This window comes from Onychomys torridus, chromosome 18 (assembly GCF_903995425.1).
Source record: "Onychomys torridus chromosome 18, mOncTor1.1, whole genome shotgun sequence".
Lineage (NCBI taxonomy): Eukaryota > Metazoa > Chordata > Mammalia > Rodentia > Cricetidae > Onychomys > Onychomys torridus.
In genome coordinates this window covers 59,144,017-59,161,807 of record NC_050460.1, presented here as the reverse complement: position 1 = coordinate 59,161,807, position 17,791 = coordinate 59,144,017, and positions in this window count along the sequence as shown.

Genomic DNA, 17,791 nt, shown 5'->3' with positions numbered 1-17,791 from the left:
TAGGACAGAGGGTGATGGAGCACATGGGAGGGTAACAGGACATAGACGATGTTTGGGTGGTGACTGGGGTGCGGTAATAAGCGGGTCACACACAGGACTCCCTGATGCTGGTGCAAGAGCAGACACGCAACTGTGAAGATGCACCTGGAGGTTGTAAGTCTTGAAGAAAATGTTATCGACTAGTGGGGAGGCTGGGTTTGCTTTTCCTGAAGAGACCAGGGCTCTCTGACATAGGGACAGACCTCAGGGCATGGCCTGACTTCTGGGAGAGCGAGAAAGACATGGAGAGGGTCTGTGATCTAACTAACGCCCCTCCCTTCCTCTCTCTTTCCCTTCCTCTCTCTTTTCCTTCCTCTCTCTCCCTTCTTTCTCTCCCGACCAACAAGGTCTCAAGCAGCCTAGGCTGGCTTCAAACTTGCTGTGTTGCCTAGGAAGACCTTGAACTGATCACCCGCCTCCCCGAGTCCCTGGATTATAGGAAGTACATCGCCATATCTGGTTGATGAGGTGCTGGGGATTGAACCCAGGGCGGGGCGATCACTCTATAGACTGAGGTACACGTCCACCTCTTGGGAGGTTTTCTTTTCCCGCTGGTCTGGGGGTGGGGTGTTCCTGCCTGAGATCTGTTAGCAGGCAGGGAGCTCAGGTTTGGGTGAACCGTGCAAGGCTCAGGCCAATCACAAACAGCTCTGACGTGTATCCCCTCACGTTGCTCTTGGCCCATGTCTGGGAGCCTTTCCTGCATTTAATGTGGGAGAAGTGATTTCTGTGGCAAAATCGACTTGGGAAAAAACTTGGGAAGAGACGTGAGTTGTTGTTTTTTTCTTGCTTGTGTCTCCAACTGCACACAGGAAGAGGTTTGGACTCTCTTCGGTCACTGAGGCCTTAGGAGCTGGCATGCCTGTGACCGGCTGCTTTACCCAGGTCACATCTGTGGGCTGACTTGCTGGATGGCCCGTGCATAGTAGTCACACAGTTTCCAGATGTGGATGTTCGGAGCTCCCTATGGCGTGTTGGAGTCTCACAGTCAGGCCCCCACACTGAGGTAACTGTTGTGGGGTTTTACATGATAGTTCCAATAACCAACTCCTGCTTGCTGCTGACGACACAGCGGGGTGACCACACCAAACGTAACAAGGAAGAATTTTCCCAAGGGAGCATGATTTTAATTCCTTAAACCAGCCTGTTAAAAAACAAATGTCACTGTTTCTTCTGACGAGCAGTAAGAGTCGGAGGGTGGGTGGCTGCGTGGAGCCCAGCAGTCGAACAACCCTCGCTGGACCTGTGGCCCCGCACAGGTGCTAGCTACTCATCCCGTGAAGTCACCTCCATACTCCACCTGGGGTGTGGCTCTGGAGGCTACCACCACGACCTGCAGCTGGGCTGGGAGGGGCCCTGGTCCAGGACAAAGCGTTCCTAAGCTGGGAAAGAAACTATATGACAGGATGGCTACCTCCCACCCTCAGACCAGGCTGCTACCCCCCCCCCGGCCCCTCCACCTCTCACCCTTAGACCAGGCTGCTGCTCCACCCCCCACCTCCCACCCTCAGACCAGGCTGGTGCTCCCCCCCACCTCCCACCCTCAGACCAGGCTGGTGCTCCCCCCCACCTCCCACCCTCAGACCAGGCTGGTGCTCCCCCCCACCTCCCACCCTCAGACCAGGCTGTATCCCTCCACAACCTCCCACCCTCAGACTAGGCTGCTGCTCCCTGAGGACCATACATCTCTCCTTTGACGGCTAGGGCCATGGTAGTGGGGTGCATATAAGCTCTCACAGTTGCTCAGATCCACAGGAGGACCTCTGGAAATCCTGCCACTACTCCACATGTCCCACCAGGAAAGAAAGAGCATCGCGGAGCCAGGGGCCCAGTGGTGAGGAAACTTACCCCAACGCTTCCCTGGGCCAGGAGAAAGGTAGTTGTGTATAAGAAATATCTCTTCAAGGTTGTCTTTACAGACACTCTAGTCACCACACGTCCACAATCCTCTCACTGGAACAGAAACTGCGGATCAGGGTCTCCAGGGAGAAGGGGCACAGGATGCATGTCCCCTGCACAGAGACCCTCCAGGACTCTGTGGAGTCTCCCTTCTTCCTTCTCTATCCCTGCCTTGTCCCGCCCCATCTCTCTCTCTCTCTCTCTCTCTCTCTCTCTCTCTCTCTCTCTCTCTCTCTCTCTTGTTCCTCCAGTTCTCTCTCTTCCTGTCCACTCTGTCTTGTGGTCTCTGGTCTCTCTCTAATCAGAGGGTCTTGACCTTGCAAACACTCACTGAGTCAGACACTGCCAGGGACCCCAAATTGGGGCTTTTCCCTCCACTTCTTTCTCTCTTCTCCATCTGTCTTTGTCCCCTCTCCCACTACACATGCACACGCACACACACACACACACACACACACACACACACACACACACACACACGGTCTGCCATTTGCAAACACTCACAGAGTCAGGCTCTGCCTGAGTTCTGAGCTGGGGCATTCCTTCTGAAGCTGGGGAAAACCGTATGTCTTAGGGGCTGGTGAAAAGCGGTCTTGCTGAGCCAAAAGCCTCCCTCAGGGAACTGAGCACATAGGCAACACATCCTCCCCAGGCCACCCCAACCCCTTTCCTTTGGAACAGCTCTCTTTAAGGATGGCTCCCCCCACAGGGGAATTCCTGAAGCCAACAGTTGACAAACCCACACACCCTCTGAGGGCTGGGCACCAGATAAAAAGCCCTCCTCAAAGCCAGCCCTCCTGGGGACGGTGTGGGACCCAGCAGGGCAGATCGGCCGCTGTCACCACCTCCTCTGAGATTGATCCTGATCCCAGCACAGGACAGAGGACCTGACCTCCTTCCTGCAGGACCTAAGGCTGGCTCCTACTGAATGCTGGGGCCTCTGGGGACACCCACTCCAGCTGAGGGCATAGCTCGAGGTGGACTGGCAGAGCGCCTGCCCCCATCGCTCACTCGCTACGGGTCTGCCAAGGTCACCTGCACTGAGTCCCGCACGCATGCAGGCACGGCAGCCCTCCACCGTCACCTGCACCCAAGAAAAACTGGTTTTCTAAGTTTTTCTGGTTTGTTCTCAGCGCACCGCTGAAGGATCTATTTCTGTCTCTCCTTCGGGAGGGTGAGCTTTGCCAATGACTAATCCCAGTCCTGAAGATTGATACCCCTTGTCACCTGCACACGGGACCCAAGCCCAGCAGGGAAGTGAAGAGATAAGCCCTTGCCTGCAGCTGACGCCCCAGTCTGCCAGGGCCACCCGCCTTTTGCTACTGCAGAACAACTCAGGGCTGTCATTGCTGCCAGGGCCACCTCTGTCCTCCTGCAGACACTGACATGGGTTCATCAGAGTGACCACCTGGGGCCCAGACTGCCCCTCTCAGGGTATTAGTAGTGGCTGCCTCTCTGCAGGCGAGTGGAGCCCCTGGATGGATCTTGGGACCCAAGCCCCTCATGTCTGCCCTGCTGATGCTGTGTGTGGCGCTCTGGCTTCTGGGTACCCCCGGCTGTGGCGTCCAGCACTGGGAGCCCTGTACAGGTAAGGTGGCCACATGGGGGACCTGGGTAGGGTACCTTTACTGGAGTTGGAGAGGAATGGGGTTGGACATGCCACTGCCTGATACCAGGTCACTGCATAGGGTAGGATGCTGGCTTCTTAGAGAGTTGGACAGATGGACAGTGGGGTTATGGGGGACAAGGGGACAGAGTAGAGGGGGATGCACAGACAGTCACAATAGAAGGTTTCTCTAAGCTGCCAGAAGTGGGAGGAGTTTCAGGTTTCAAAGAGCTAACAGCAGCCATCCAGGCTTCATGTACTTACCTGCTTGGCTGCCGGGGAAGGCTGGGCACCTGCTTCAGGAATGAAGTCCCCGGCCCTCAGGCTCCTGGCATGGAGACGAGCTATCCAACCTGCACTTAGCAAAGCTCTGGGCTGCTACGGGCCTGGCTCTGTCCCCAGTTGAAAGAGAAACACAGGCCCAGCCCCAAACACACCCACAACCCACACCTGGGTTCAGCCTGGAGCTCCCCAGGGTGGGCTCACCACAGGCCTCCTTCTCTTCTAGAGAGGCCACTTGGGAGCACTGGTGACCATGACAGGCTGTCGTAGGGTTCCCAACAAGAGATCCTATTTATCAAGTCACAATTTGTGACATAAAGAAACGGGACAGTTGGATCTGATAGCTGGACCTAGCTGGGGGATTGCAAGTTGGTGGTGGGGACCCCAGGAACAAGAGGTGTTGGTGTGACAGATGCCTGTGGTTTCATGTGCATACCTCCTCCTTGGTTTCCAGAAAGCTCCCTCATGCACTGGGCTGTTGTTCTCTGTGACATGTGCACAGGTGACCCTGTGGTCCAGGTTTAGAGCATTGATCTGCAGGGATGGGTACAATTTACAACCTAACCACACAGAAGTGACTGGCTGTGAGTTCCAGCAATCGCTAGATGATGGGCTGTGGCAGACAGCCAAGCCAAGCACAGCACGGAACAGCTGTTGCAAGGGGCAAGAAGTGAAGTGATGGCAGAGACCAACAGAGGTAGGTGACCAAATTGCTGGAGTCAGACCAACCCATGCCGTTCCTTCTGGCTCACACTGGCCCTGGCACAGAACACGCCGCATGGGGGTAGAGCCTGGCAGGAAGCCTACCTGGAATTCACCGGAAACTTTAGGTGCCAATTACAGTGAGCATCAAACCCAGGAATGCCCCCATGTGTGCCAGGCCCTCTGTGGGGCAAACTCACCCACTCCAAGGTTCTCCCTGGCATCTGCCCTGCACCCTGAGGTCATCTTCGGGCTCCTGACACATGTACTGTGTTCTTGGTGTGATGTGCAGAGACACGCGTGTGCTCACGCCTTCGGCTGCAGAGAACAGAGCCCACCTGCGATGGTTCAGTCACAGAGTTGCAGGACACCCCACCAGGTCCACCTGAGGTCATCACAGGGTAAAGATGGCGCCACATCCACCAAGGCTTCGCATTGGTGACAAACATCTGGGCTCTAAACTCAGGGTCCCATCCCAGAAGGTAAACCCTAGTGGCTATGCCATGGTCAGACTTCCTCTGTCCCACCCACTGTACACCCGGGAGGCATTGCCAAGATGAGGGGAAACAAGGGTTGGCACCCAAACAAGCGAGCATCTCATAGGCAACAGGACTTCCTCCTCCGCCCCCTACCCATCCCCACAGGCGCTAGCCAGCGGCTGCTGTCACATTCTCTTCACTGGCAAGTCCCACCCGTTGCACTGAAAGCCTTCCCTCCTACGGCAGCCTCCACCCTCACCACATCCCAGCACCCTAGCTGTCGGCCCGCCACCAGTCTCTGACCTCCACCCACCCAGCCCTCTGACCGCACGTCCAAATGAGGGTGTCTGCTGCCCAAAGAGTGACAGCCCAACTCTCCATGTGACCCTGTAGGACACTAGGCTAGCCCTGGTCTGCAGCTTTCCCTGGGAGATGCCCTGCTGGAGGCCCTCTCCCTGATCTGGACCCTAATCCTCCCGCCCTGCTCAGCCCTCTGCTTCCAACACTGCCCACCCCCCAGACAGCCCTCTACCCTCTGTCTGTTGGCCCCTCGGGCTCTTTCCCTGGACTCTGCCTTCGCCTTGCTTTCCTTGTTTATGGCCCCTCCCCCCCTCCCCATCACTCCAAACCTGAGTGCCTGGCACCTGGTGAGGGATCAGCTAAAAGAATGAGAAAATGAGGAGTCTTCCCCCGTCCCCATTTGATTGTTACATGAAGGTGTGATGAGCCCCTGCATGCAGCAAGGACATGGGCATTCACAAGGCTTAATAGTCACAACAGCCCTAACTTTCCCTGCGGCACCATGCAGGGGCTGGAACATGTGTGCACACCTGTGCGTATGGATGAGTGTGTAGTCTGCATGTATGTAAGGTGTGTGCATGCACATAAGTGCATAAGCATGCTTGTGTATGTGCATGTCTGCAAGTGTGGGTGTGTGCCTGTATATCTGCATGTGGGCTTGCATGAGGTATATACATGTATGAGTGTCCATGTATATAAGCCTGTACATGTGGGGGTATGTGTATATATGAGTACAGGTTCAGGAGTGTGAATTTATGTGGTATGTGCATTACGTGTCTATATGTGTAAGAGCATGTGTTGCATTTGTGTATGTGTATGGCTACATGCACACACTTATCTATATGTGTGAGTGTACATGTGTACATGTACATGTCTATATGTGTAAGAATATGTGTGTATGTGTGCGTACATGGCTACATGTGGGGGTATGTGTACATGTCTATATATGTGTATGAATGTGTAGTGTATGTATACATGTGTGGTGTGTATGTACTTTTGTACATATCTATATGTGACTGTACATATGGGTATGTATGCATGACTGCATGTATGTTGCATGTGTACTTATACATGTCCATATACACGAGTGTGTGGAGGTGGAGGTGTCTTCACGTGTGTGGTATGTGTGCACAAACATGTGGGCTGTTTAAGCAGCAGGGCAATGGACTCATTAGACCCTGGGCCCCATGAGTCACCTCCCCACAGGTAATTAATTCGGGGAGCCCCCAAATGGGAAGATAGGATCTCGCCAGATCAGTCAGTGATTGCATCTCCAGGTGGCTGAAGGGGAGGAAGCTGGACAGGTTCCGAGTGTGACTCCCGGGTTTTCGAGTGTGCAACAGCGAGGTGACGCCAGTGGTGTGGTTGCTAATGAGGCAGCTGGTGACTGGTCTCAACCTGCATCTTGGCCCATAAAAGATGAAAGCAGAGATGGAGCATTGCACCCTGTGCCTGGCTTCCCTGGGCACTGTGTTTGAGGCCAGGCCTGTGTGCTCTGCAAAGACCCCAACCGTAGGGCCTCCTGGGACAGCTGTGGGCTGATAAAGGTGAAGCTGCTAAATGGAGTATGCTACTGAGGGATGGCCCTATGTCAATCTGCCCACATGACACATTCGGGGTCTCAGCCAAGTCTACCTGACCCCAAATCCCAGTGTTCAGCCAGACCCCAGCTACCCTGGTGCCAAGCGAAGGTCAGTACTTAGTCACCTATATTTACCGTTGTCACTTCTACAGTGGCTTCTAGGGGAATGAGTGCACGTGGAAACTGAAAGCCTGCCACCCTGGTAGAAGGACACAGCCTCTGCATGCCAGCAGGGCACTGAATCAGAGAGGCAACATGAACAATGTCCCTCCGGTCTGAGCCAGGCCAGTTATCCCCTGCCCACGGATTAGAAAGCGCGCTTTTGAAATTCATTGATGTCATCAAAGCAAGCTATAAGTATGACAGAAGACAGAAGGTAAGGACCCAAGCAGCACTGGAAGCCACCTATGCTTGGAGGGTGTAGGGGGCACCTGCCAGCCTGAGGGGCATGCAGTGGCTGAGCCGAGTCTCCCTAGGCCTGGCTGGCAGGAGCTAGGGTCTACCCCACAGAGGTGGGCATCCTGCACAGGATGCTTGACATCAGACCCAGGCAGGATGAGCTCCAAGGGCAGGGTGGGAAGAGCCAGCAAGCCCTGTGTACAGCCTGCAGCCCACGAGCCAGACAGCCTGGGAGTTACTAAGACTGGGGAATATATCCAAATGGAAGTGCCTGCAGACCCCTAGCAGAAGTGATAGTTACTTCCTGACGCTGCAATCCTTTAACACAGTTCCTCATGTTGTGGTGACCCCCCCAACCATAAAATCATTTCCGTTGATGCTTAGTAATTATAATTTTGCTACTGTGGCGAGTCATAATGTAAATATCTGGAATGCGACACCCCTCGAAGGGGTCGAGACCTACAGGTTGAGAAGCACTGCTCTGCGGCCTTCAGGGCAGATGCCCAGCATAGGCCTTGCTGCTTTGATCCAGGTCTTGGGGAAGAACCAGCTCCCATGTGCTCTTGTGCTCCTTGGCTTCTGCTGTGTCTCTGAATCTCCTAGCAGAGGCGAGCCTCCCCATCCCATGTCCCGATCACACCTGCAGAGCACTTTTTGCCACACGATATAGCCTGACCCCAGAGTCCAGGTCAGGGTGTGGACATCTTTGGGGGCCACTGTTCTGCCTGCTCTAACCACCGTGGCTGGATGGATTTAACAGACCTAAGTCAAAGCTAATAAAAAGAAGTGATGCCGTGGGAAAATGAGAACCGAACATCTGTGTCCGGAAAGGCGCGAGGGTGAGAAAGGAACAGGACACACAGGGGAAAGAGGGACGAGCCCAGAGGACACAGTGAGAGGGTCCCGGAGGGAGAGGGAGAGCGTGTCAGAGGACCTGTCTCCAGGCCTTTCCTCACACTGTTCAAAAGTGTCAATACACAGGTTCGAGTCCAGCAAAGACAAGCGGGGTAGATCAACAGAAACACCCAGGGATAACAGCACAGGGGACCCACAGAACCTTGATGAAGGGAAGACAGTGGGTGTTGCCCTTGGGGGTCCCAGGAGTCCAGTACAGTCACGAGTTCAGCTCTTCGGTCACAGCAGAAGATCTGCCACCCCAGTGCCCATTGCACATGCCCTTAGGTGCCCTTCAGGGGTTAGCACACGAAGGGACCCTGAGTCCTGCACCAGAAGGCCCTGTGTGTATCTCACAGTTGTCCAGGGTGGGCCACTCAGCACTAGGTTGAATCCTCTCTGTGGGCAGAAAGACAGAAGGACAAGGGTGGCCATGTATTTGAGGAGGGTCTGGTTCAGGAGCAGATATTGGGCCCAGTGGGGAGTGGTAGTACAGTGCTTACCTAGTGTGCTCTAGACAGGAGGTTCAATGGTCAGTATCCCAAGTGGACCCAGGAGAGGCCTGAAAGAGACAAGGGAAGGAACCATTGAGTATTTGAAGAGAGGACAACCAGTGCAAAGGTCCTGGGGCATGAAGGCCCCTGAGGAGGATGCTGAGAAATTTGGAAGGCCCCTCAATTAAAATTCAAATTATGCTGAAGATTTAAATGTGCTGAAGAAGTGGTGGAGGAGGGGACCTGCCTACTAAGGCTCAGGAATGTGAGAAGGTTCTGGAAGACCAATGGTGAGAACACTGAATCTGGACCTTTTCTTTATTGTTATTGTTGTTGTTGTTGTTGTTATTATTATTATTATTATTATTATTATTTTTATTATTATTATTATTATTATTATTATTATTATTGTTTTTTTGAGACAGGGTTTCTCCATGTAGTTTTGGTGTCTGTCCTGGATCTCGTTCTGTAGACCAGGCTGGCCTCGAACTCACAGAAATCTGCCTGGCTCTGCCTCCCGCGTGCTGAGCCCCTAATCTTGATCCTTTCAGATTCTCCCAAAATGATCACAACCCAATGTTTGCACTAAGGTCTGAATAACCTTCTTATTTTTTTTCTTAGTGGCCATCAATATGGTCCAGGTGAAAGCAAGCTGGGATGGAGACAGTGAGTCTCAGTGGACCATGGGGACACATGCTCAGGAGCTGACCTATATATAGATAGCACAGGTACCCTCGATCTGATGGGGTGTGTGGACTACCAGCATAAGAAATTAGAGGTCGATCCACAGCAACAGCTGAGTGCACAGATCTTGAACATGATGTGGGTGCAGAGAGTCTCTGGAGGCAGATGCCCTGGAGAAACCCATGAGGAGGATTAAGCCCAAGAGAGGGACAACAAAACAGATTCCCAAAGGTGCTCCACACCTAAGAGGCAGCTGGGGCAGCCATCCAAGGAAGAGACAACATCACAGAGAACTAGTCCATAGTAGAATCACAGGCCTCGAGATGGGCTGGTGGGGGACTGGATACAACCTGAAAAAGAAAATCTGTCCCACAAAGCAACAGCAACCCACCCCTGCCAGGCCCCCCAAGTACCACCTGCAGGTACCTGACAGAAACACTGTGGCGTTGGACAGCCCCTAGGTGATGGCTGTGGTCTAAATGGGTAGCACCCACACACCATGTCTTTAGGCCTCAGGGTTGGGAGAATAGACAGTTGGTCACAGAGACAAATCTACAGGGCTCTGCTCTCTGCTTCAAGTGTGCTGACAACGGCTTCAGCCACCAAGGAGAGCTGGCTGCCGCTGGCTGACAAAGTAACTTCCCACATCATGCATGGGCACTGAACCGGACCATGCAAGCCCATGAAGATGATGTGCAATACAGGGACCCCAGAGCTCCCCTGGGGGACGTTCACCTGGTAGCCAAACGTGTGTAGGCTGGCAGATCACAGGTGATTCATGCAGCTAATTTATTTATGACAATCAGGCTAAATTTAGGTTAATTACTTTTTAATCATTGTCTCGAGGGTACATGAAAATACTTGAAGCTAGCCCACGAACATGGAGCTGCTGGGTAAGCGAAACACTATCTGATAGACCAGCTGCCAATTCTGCTGGGAGAGGCTTGGGGAGGGAGGCTCGGGGGCTGGAGGTTGTGAGCTTGCACTAAGGACCCAGCAGGAAGGCTCAGCTGTTCTAACTCCACCGTCTGCAAGCTGAGGGCCACCTTGCATGGCCTGCTGTCCTGTGTTGGTCTTTCGGGTTGGACTAAGGTAGCTCCTTCTCAGTCTCCCCACATGTCCTGTTCCCCCCCCCCCATAATAGTACCATGAACTTTCCAGAAGGTAAAACTGGAACTCTGGATGGCATGTCCCCCCCACCCCTACCCCAGCCCTATCCTTGGAATCCTGTCCATTCCCAGAAGTCTCTGCTCCCTACCCCAGAAACCCACCTGCTCCTCTGCTAAGATCCAGAGTTCTCTGCATCATCTAGCCTGGTACCCTCTCTAGGACACACCCTATTCATTTGGTCACCATATTGGTGGCAGGGCCTCCAATAGGCAGGGCACCTGGCTAAGGCAGGCGCATCCTCCTTCTGGATGTTCCTGATGCCACATCAGCCCTGCCGGTCTTTGTGCACTACAGTAGCCAGGGGTCACTGAAAACCCCACCATGCTCTAAAGGATTGTGGCTCCCGGGTGGGCTTGTCCCCAGGGGACAGTACATACCCAGTAGCCATCCTCAGCTTCAGATCCAGCATGGAGGCTCCTGTTCTCCTGATGCTTTAAAGACTGAGTGATAAGTCAACATACGTAAACAAGACTGCAAGCCCCAGTGAGACCTAGAACAGAGCACAGCTGGACCACGTGGTGCCACAGCTGTCTGTGATGGCGAAGACCTGAAGTATTTGTTCGCACACCCCCTTCCTCCAGTTCTACCTTGCCATCACAAGGGTCCAGACTGGAAGAGTACTTTCCACTTGGCAGGCTGAGTGACGGCCATCGGCTCAATGCCCCAAGCAAGGTTTGCTTCCTAGCTGCAAAGGCCAGCGTCTGACCTCGGTTTCACAATATAAAACACAACACATGTGGGTTGCACAAGGGGGATCTGTGCAAAAGACAAAAGGCAGTCACTCCTGGCTTCTACCAGTCCGGGAACTCAGTATCTGGACGCACACGGGCTTGTGTCCGCAGGAAGCTAAGGATTGATAGAGATGACACAGCTGGAAGAACATGGCAAGAAGATGTCCCAAGAACCCAGCTCCCTGCTCAGGGAGCTTCCCACAGCAGCTGGCCTTCGGGCAGCGCAGGAGAGCAGGGCTCTATGCCTAGAGCTGGGGACCACAGCCCCTGCACAGGGCAGCCTCAGAAGCTCAGAGGTGGGGCCCCATGTCCCAGGTTAGGGCTGTCTGCACTTGCCCTATTTGAGTATGTGGGAAGTGATGGGGGAGAAGCTGCCCTGGACACACAGGGGGAACCAACGGACGTGGGGCTTCCTGCTGAGCAAATGTGGACGCTCCTACAGGCACCAGCTGGGGACCCAGACGGAAGAGGTGATGGTGGCCCCGTAGGAGGGGTCTGGCTGGATCCATGTGGCCAAGCCTCCCCCACACCCCCCAGTCAGGTCCTGACAGGAGTGATCATGATGGAAACTCGAGCTACAGGGGCCTGAGAAGCACTGATGACATCTCTCAGCTCCAACCTGAGAGCCCGAAACAAGAGGTTCTGTTCAGGATGACTGGTTCAACTCTCGATAGCCAGCCGGATGAAACCAGATATTCCAGCCATGGGTTTACAATAAAGAATGGCTCAGTCTGACCAAGAGAGGGAAACCAGCTCCCCGGGGACAAAGGTAAGAAAGAGCCAATCCCCAGATGGCCCTGGTGTTAGATTTATCAAGGACCCTGATGCAGAAACTGCACTAGGATAAATGAAGGAAGGGAAATACAAGGATTATGAACAAACATGGGGACTAGCGGCAGGGATGAGCTAGGGATGCAGCTCCGTGTCAGTCTTTACTCAGTGCGCACAAGGTCCCAGGCTCAACCCCCAGAACTGCAAAAAGAAAAAAACCGGAAACGGATAAAGCATCAGATAATCAGTCGCAACTATGGGAATACCAACCACAACCCGATGCTACCCGCAGCGCACGGCCCATCAGATGTGTTCACATTGTAAACTGATCAATAGAAACTAATATATCTGAAGGTGGGGGATAATGACACCTGGGGACAGTTATCTGATCTGACTTACATACAGCTGGTGTCCTTGACAGATGATCAATGAGGGGGGCAGACAGAAGACTTCGCAACCCAAACCTCAGCAGCCCGCTGATAAATACAAGGACACCACGTGTGTCACAGTTAAACTGCAGAGAACCCAGCAGAGAAAATCCTAAAGGCAAGCAGAGCTACACAGCTCTGTGCAGAGAGATAGAAGCCAGACGCCGGGGTAAGACGTCAGCTTCTCTAAAAGAAAACACAACTATCCATGTATCGCATTATGGACTGTGAGTGTGAACATGTAGAATACATGTGCAACCATATAGTCAGGGGGAGGTGTGAGCACATGCAGCTATAGGAGTGTGTGCATATGTGTTTGGGCTGGTGTGTGGACATGCAATCGTGTGAAGTATGTTATTGTGCAGAATGTCACCATTTGCAAGTGTGGAAACCCAGCTAGCCTAGAAAAGTGAGGGTAGGGAGCCACATCACAGGAGCTCCTGGACCCCTCTAGGCCTCACTGTCCCCAAAGCACGTGAGTCTCATGTCAAGCCCAGCTCTGGCTCTCCTGGAGCAACGTAACAGGTGACCCTGAGCTAGCACAGAGGAGGCCTGCTATGGGGGTTCTATAGCCTGCAGGTGACTGGCCCATGCACCGCAGACAGCAGCACACACACACCCTCATGCCAACACACACCGCCCAGTGTGGGGCAGGGCAGCCTTGCGGTGAGGACAGTTGAGATACATACAGTACTGGGGCTGGATTGGGGACAGGAACTCTAAGAAAGGTACAGGCGCTGGCCAAGCTGACTCTAGATTTCTGACTAGAATCCCATCCCAGCCCTGCCACGCTGCACTATCAACCTTAACCAGGCCTCGACCAGTGGTCAAGGGCCAGTTTCAGGTCCCCTTGCCAAGCTTCTCAGATTTTAGCAGAAGCCCACTGCACAGACTGTCACAGAGGAGCCACACAGTGGGCAGAAGTCAAGAAGGAATGTCTAGAGCTGTGGAGGCAGAGCTGCTAACCACCACTCTGTGACTCACTGGGGACCTAGCTCCAAGGACAGGCACCCCAACCAGGCCCTGGAGGCTTTATAGGCACTCTCAGAAGTGACCGACTTAGGCCATGTCTGTCTTGGCCCAATCCTCATTGTTTACACCCACATCCCAGCAGCCCCTGAGGGAGGAAAGAGCTACATGCTCCCACAGTGGGCTCTGCATATGCTGTGCGTGTGTGTGTGGGGGGGTGTCAGAGGAGGGTGCACAGCACTTGCCAGAGCACCTGTTGGCCCTGCTCAGGCACATCGCTGCCATTTACACTTGTGAGCCAGGCCCTGGGGCCCCAGGCTGAGGGTGAGGAGGACTCCATTGCTTCCTCTGGATTCCACCTCCACAGTGGAATCAGAACGTGCAGCTAGGTCCCCAGAGTAGCCCAGATATGTGAGGAGATGGAGACACAAGAGACAGAGCAAGCTGTACACGACAGGCGCTTTTCCTGGGACATTCCACCAAACATCCCCACAGCACATGTTCACATATGCAGAGCTCGCTCACACATGTATTCACACGCCACACTTGGGTACGCAGTGCTCAGAGGACCCGTGTTGATGCTTGGCGAGGAGAGCCTGGGTTGGGGCAGGAAGGGCCGGTGGAGCATCTGGGATCGGGCAGCAGCCTTGTTGCTGCCAGAAGCTCTACCAGCTGGGAACCAGTCCAAGAGGGAGAACCCATGAGAACCCCAAGTCGGCTCCGTCAAAGCTGCAGCCGTTTCATGTGGTTCCAACTCACTAGTGAGATCCAGGATTTCAAAGGTGCACTAGCAAAATACGGCCCTGCATGTCTCTGCCTCCACCTGAGCCAGCTCCAATGTCAGGTCCTCTGCCAGAAAGCTAAAGGCGCATGCACACACACAACTTGAAAGGAGCTGCCACTACCATTTCTCACCGGCCCTCAGCAAGACAGGGGAGTTCTGGAGCCACAGAGAACGGCATTCTACCACTAAGCACAGCCGGGCTGTGCCCACTATGGGTTGTCCAGGTAATCCCAGAAGTTCCATCGGCCCCACTCCTGAGGGGCTTTTGGACGGGCCTGAGGAAGACACACAGGAACCTCACGGCTGACTGCTGCCCACAAGCCTCAGGTGGCCTGGGGATGGAATGCCATGAGATCCCCTTATGCTCCTGGAGACATGCACAGGCCCACTGCCACCCAGGGTGTTCAGAGAATAAGACAGTGGAAGATTTGGGCCCAGAATAGGCCCAGAAAGTCCTGAGCCAGGAGATGGCCCTTGTTCAGAGGAGATGGCTTCCTGTGCAGAGAAAACCAGCTGCTGCCCACTTCCCAGCTGACCAGGCAGTGAGTGGCCACTGAGTACTGGATGGCTCAGCCATCACCCTCATTTCCAGGACTGGAAAACAAAGGCCCAGAAAGGCTGCCATCCAGCAGCTAGAGTCTGAGCCAGGCCAAGTGTCAGAGCCACCCCAGCCACCTTGCACTGGGCCGGCAGCATGGGACTTGTCTCATCTACAGCCTCTGAAAAGCAGGGGACCCCAAGAGGCTACACCTTGGCCTCTGCCCTGCAGAGGCAGATCACATGGTGTGACTGTCCTTCCGTCTTCCCTGAGGCCCTCCTCATGACCATAAGCAGGTTCCATGTGCTCCCACCGAGTAAGGCTTTGTAAGACTGTCTGGAAGTGTCCACATCTGTGTTATCTGGACAACAGGGCCCCTGGCCCCAAACCATTGTCCTTAGGTAGCACCTCGGGGAGCTTCTGGCTTCAGGCATGTCCATCCCCTCTATAACTTGCTTTGCCTGAACCCAATGCAAGCTGAGCAGTGACGGCAAGAGCCGCTCAATACGATGTCTGTACCAACCTTTGCTTGGAGTGGGCCAACTTGTCAACCAACCTTTGCTTGGAGTGGGCCAACTTGTCAACCAACCTTTGCTTGGAGTGGGCCAACTTGTCAACCAACCTTTGCTTGGAGTGGGCCAACTTGTCAGGCATGTCAGCAGCCAGACACAGCAGGCCCATCACACCACCCATCTGGTTGTTGCATCCATCTTCCTTCCTACCCTCTACAAAAATGTTCCTTTTCAAGCACCCTGCCCTCAGGTGGTGACGCTCCTACCTCCCACCATCACGGAGCCTGGCGAGGGAGTTACACAGACTGGAGCCTGAGCAGAGATGAGGACGGTGCCCTCACCACCACCCTGGACACCTATGCCTCTCCATACCTATCTATGGCTCTGTCATCATCCACACTGCAGAAGCTCCCAGCCAGAGGCATCCACCTTTGTGGGTGAAGGTGGGTGCCCACAGCAGAGCCACAGTGGTGCTGACCCCCATACTCCTCCTGCAGTCTTCACCCTGACTCTGTTCCAGGGCAGAGGATGCCATGGCAGGCCTGACTCAATGATTGGTCTGCCACACCCATCCACTGAAGGTCACCTGGCACTGGGAATCCATATAGCTGGTTCTTTAGCCTGGTGGGTCGATTCAGCCAGAGGAAACAATGGCAGAAGAGATCCACTGTGTATGTCCAAGCTCCTCCAAGGAAACAACTCAGGATTAGGTGTGGTAAGGCCCACTTCTGATCCCAGCAATCAGGAGGGTGAAGCAGGAAGATTGCTGAGAGTTCAAGGCTAGCCAGGAATTTACAGGAAAATCGTATCTCAGAAAGCCAAAAAAAAAAAAAAAATTAATTTCTTTTTCGGTTTTTTGAGACAGTGTTTCTCTGTGTAATAGCCCTGGTTATCCTGGAACTCACTCTGTAGATCAGGCTAGCCTCAAACTCACAGAAATCCATCTGCCTCTGCCTCCCAATTGCTGGTACTAAAGGCATGAGCCACCACCATCTCCCAAAAAGAGCAAAGTAACTTTCAACCGCCACTACCACCCACAAGCTGTTATCCCCAGAATTCACAGGTGGGAATCCTGACAGCCCACAACAGAAGGTATCACAGCCACCCAGTCACCCAGATGAGGAAACAGGAATGGAGCGGCATAGGTGAGCAGGCCCCTTCCGACCTGGTGACAGAGCTATCTGGGAAGACAGGCCCGGGCAGGAAGAGGAAGGTCCCAGAATCAATTACCAGGCCCTGCACATAGGACTCTTCTCCAAGCCTCTAGAAGGGAGCTAGCTGGCAGCCTCAGACTCCCAGGTACAGGAGGGGGTAGCAGAGGGCCAGACACTGGCCCTTATCGCAGACACACGGTAGGCCAGCCTTTGCCAAGAGCAGCCAGTCACCTAAGCTGCTGAGGCTGGGGTCGGGGACCTAGCAGAGTCAGTGTGGGCCGTGCTGTGTGGGGAACCAGGAAGGATCATACAATGTGGAGAGTCAGCACAGAAGCAGCATGTGGAAAGGTATGCATCCCCTGGGCAGCAGCCCAGATGTCAAGCACACAGGAAACAAGCAAACAAGTGACAGACAGCCTTCAAAGGGGACATAATAGAGGGCCTGGGGGCTGTAGCTTCCTTCTCTCCTACGGGGTGAGCTTGCAGGGGTTTCTTCCTCTTAACATATGCTGGCCCCTCCTGACACCACCAGATAGCCAGCATAGGACAACAGTGGTGCAGGTCTGGGTGGTGGGTAAGTGGAGGTGTGACTGCATGGGTTCCTGCCTCTGTGAGGTGGCCCACGGTGTGTGAACCTTTGATGAGTGTGAACCCTGCCCAGTGTCTGGACAGTCTCCGGGGGCCTCTGGCTCCACACCACTCAGCCAGAACCACATCTAACACCTGTCCATATGATGGGGCTACCATCCTGCCAGCACAAAGGGCTCACCTTCTAAGAAAGAGTCCAGGCCGCCAGACCACCTCACCCCAACTGTGCTAATTCATGTGCCCAACCCCAGCAGACAGAGTTTCCAGAACTGTGCCATCTCAACCCACCAAGGCCTCCGATGCATGGATGTGGGCATCTATAGGCCAGTTATGTACTGCACGTAGGCTGTGTCTGTGACAGGTTCTAACCACATCACCAATGAGCACTCACATCTCTACAGACATCACTCTGGAATAAGACATGGCTGCAGTTGGTGGCCCTGCCTGGGGAGCTGGGTAGGAATACCTGAAACCACCGGGAGTCATGGGGGTGTGCAGGGCAGATGGAGAAGGGATAAGGACACCCCAACCACCCAGGGGAGGGATGGCAGCGCCACCTGGAGCCAAACCCAGGCTCAATCAGTGGTTGGGAGCTACCTCCCCCAGGCAACAGGGTGCAAGCCTCTACCCACAGCATCCCTCTCCCAGAAACCAGAGCAGCAGGGAACTAAGGCTGCCCCTTAGCAGGGTCTACCAGAGGAGCAAGGCTCGTTACATAGCTTGATTTAGAGGCCAGTTCGACAGTGACTGTACCTTTGCAGCACTGCTTTGAGAACAATCTACGAC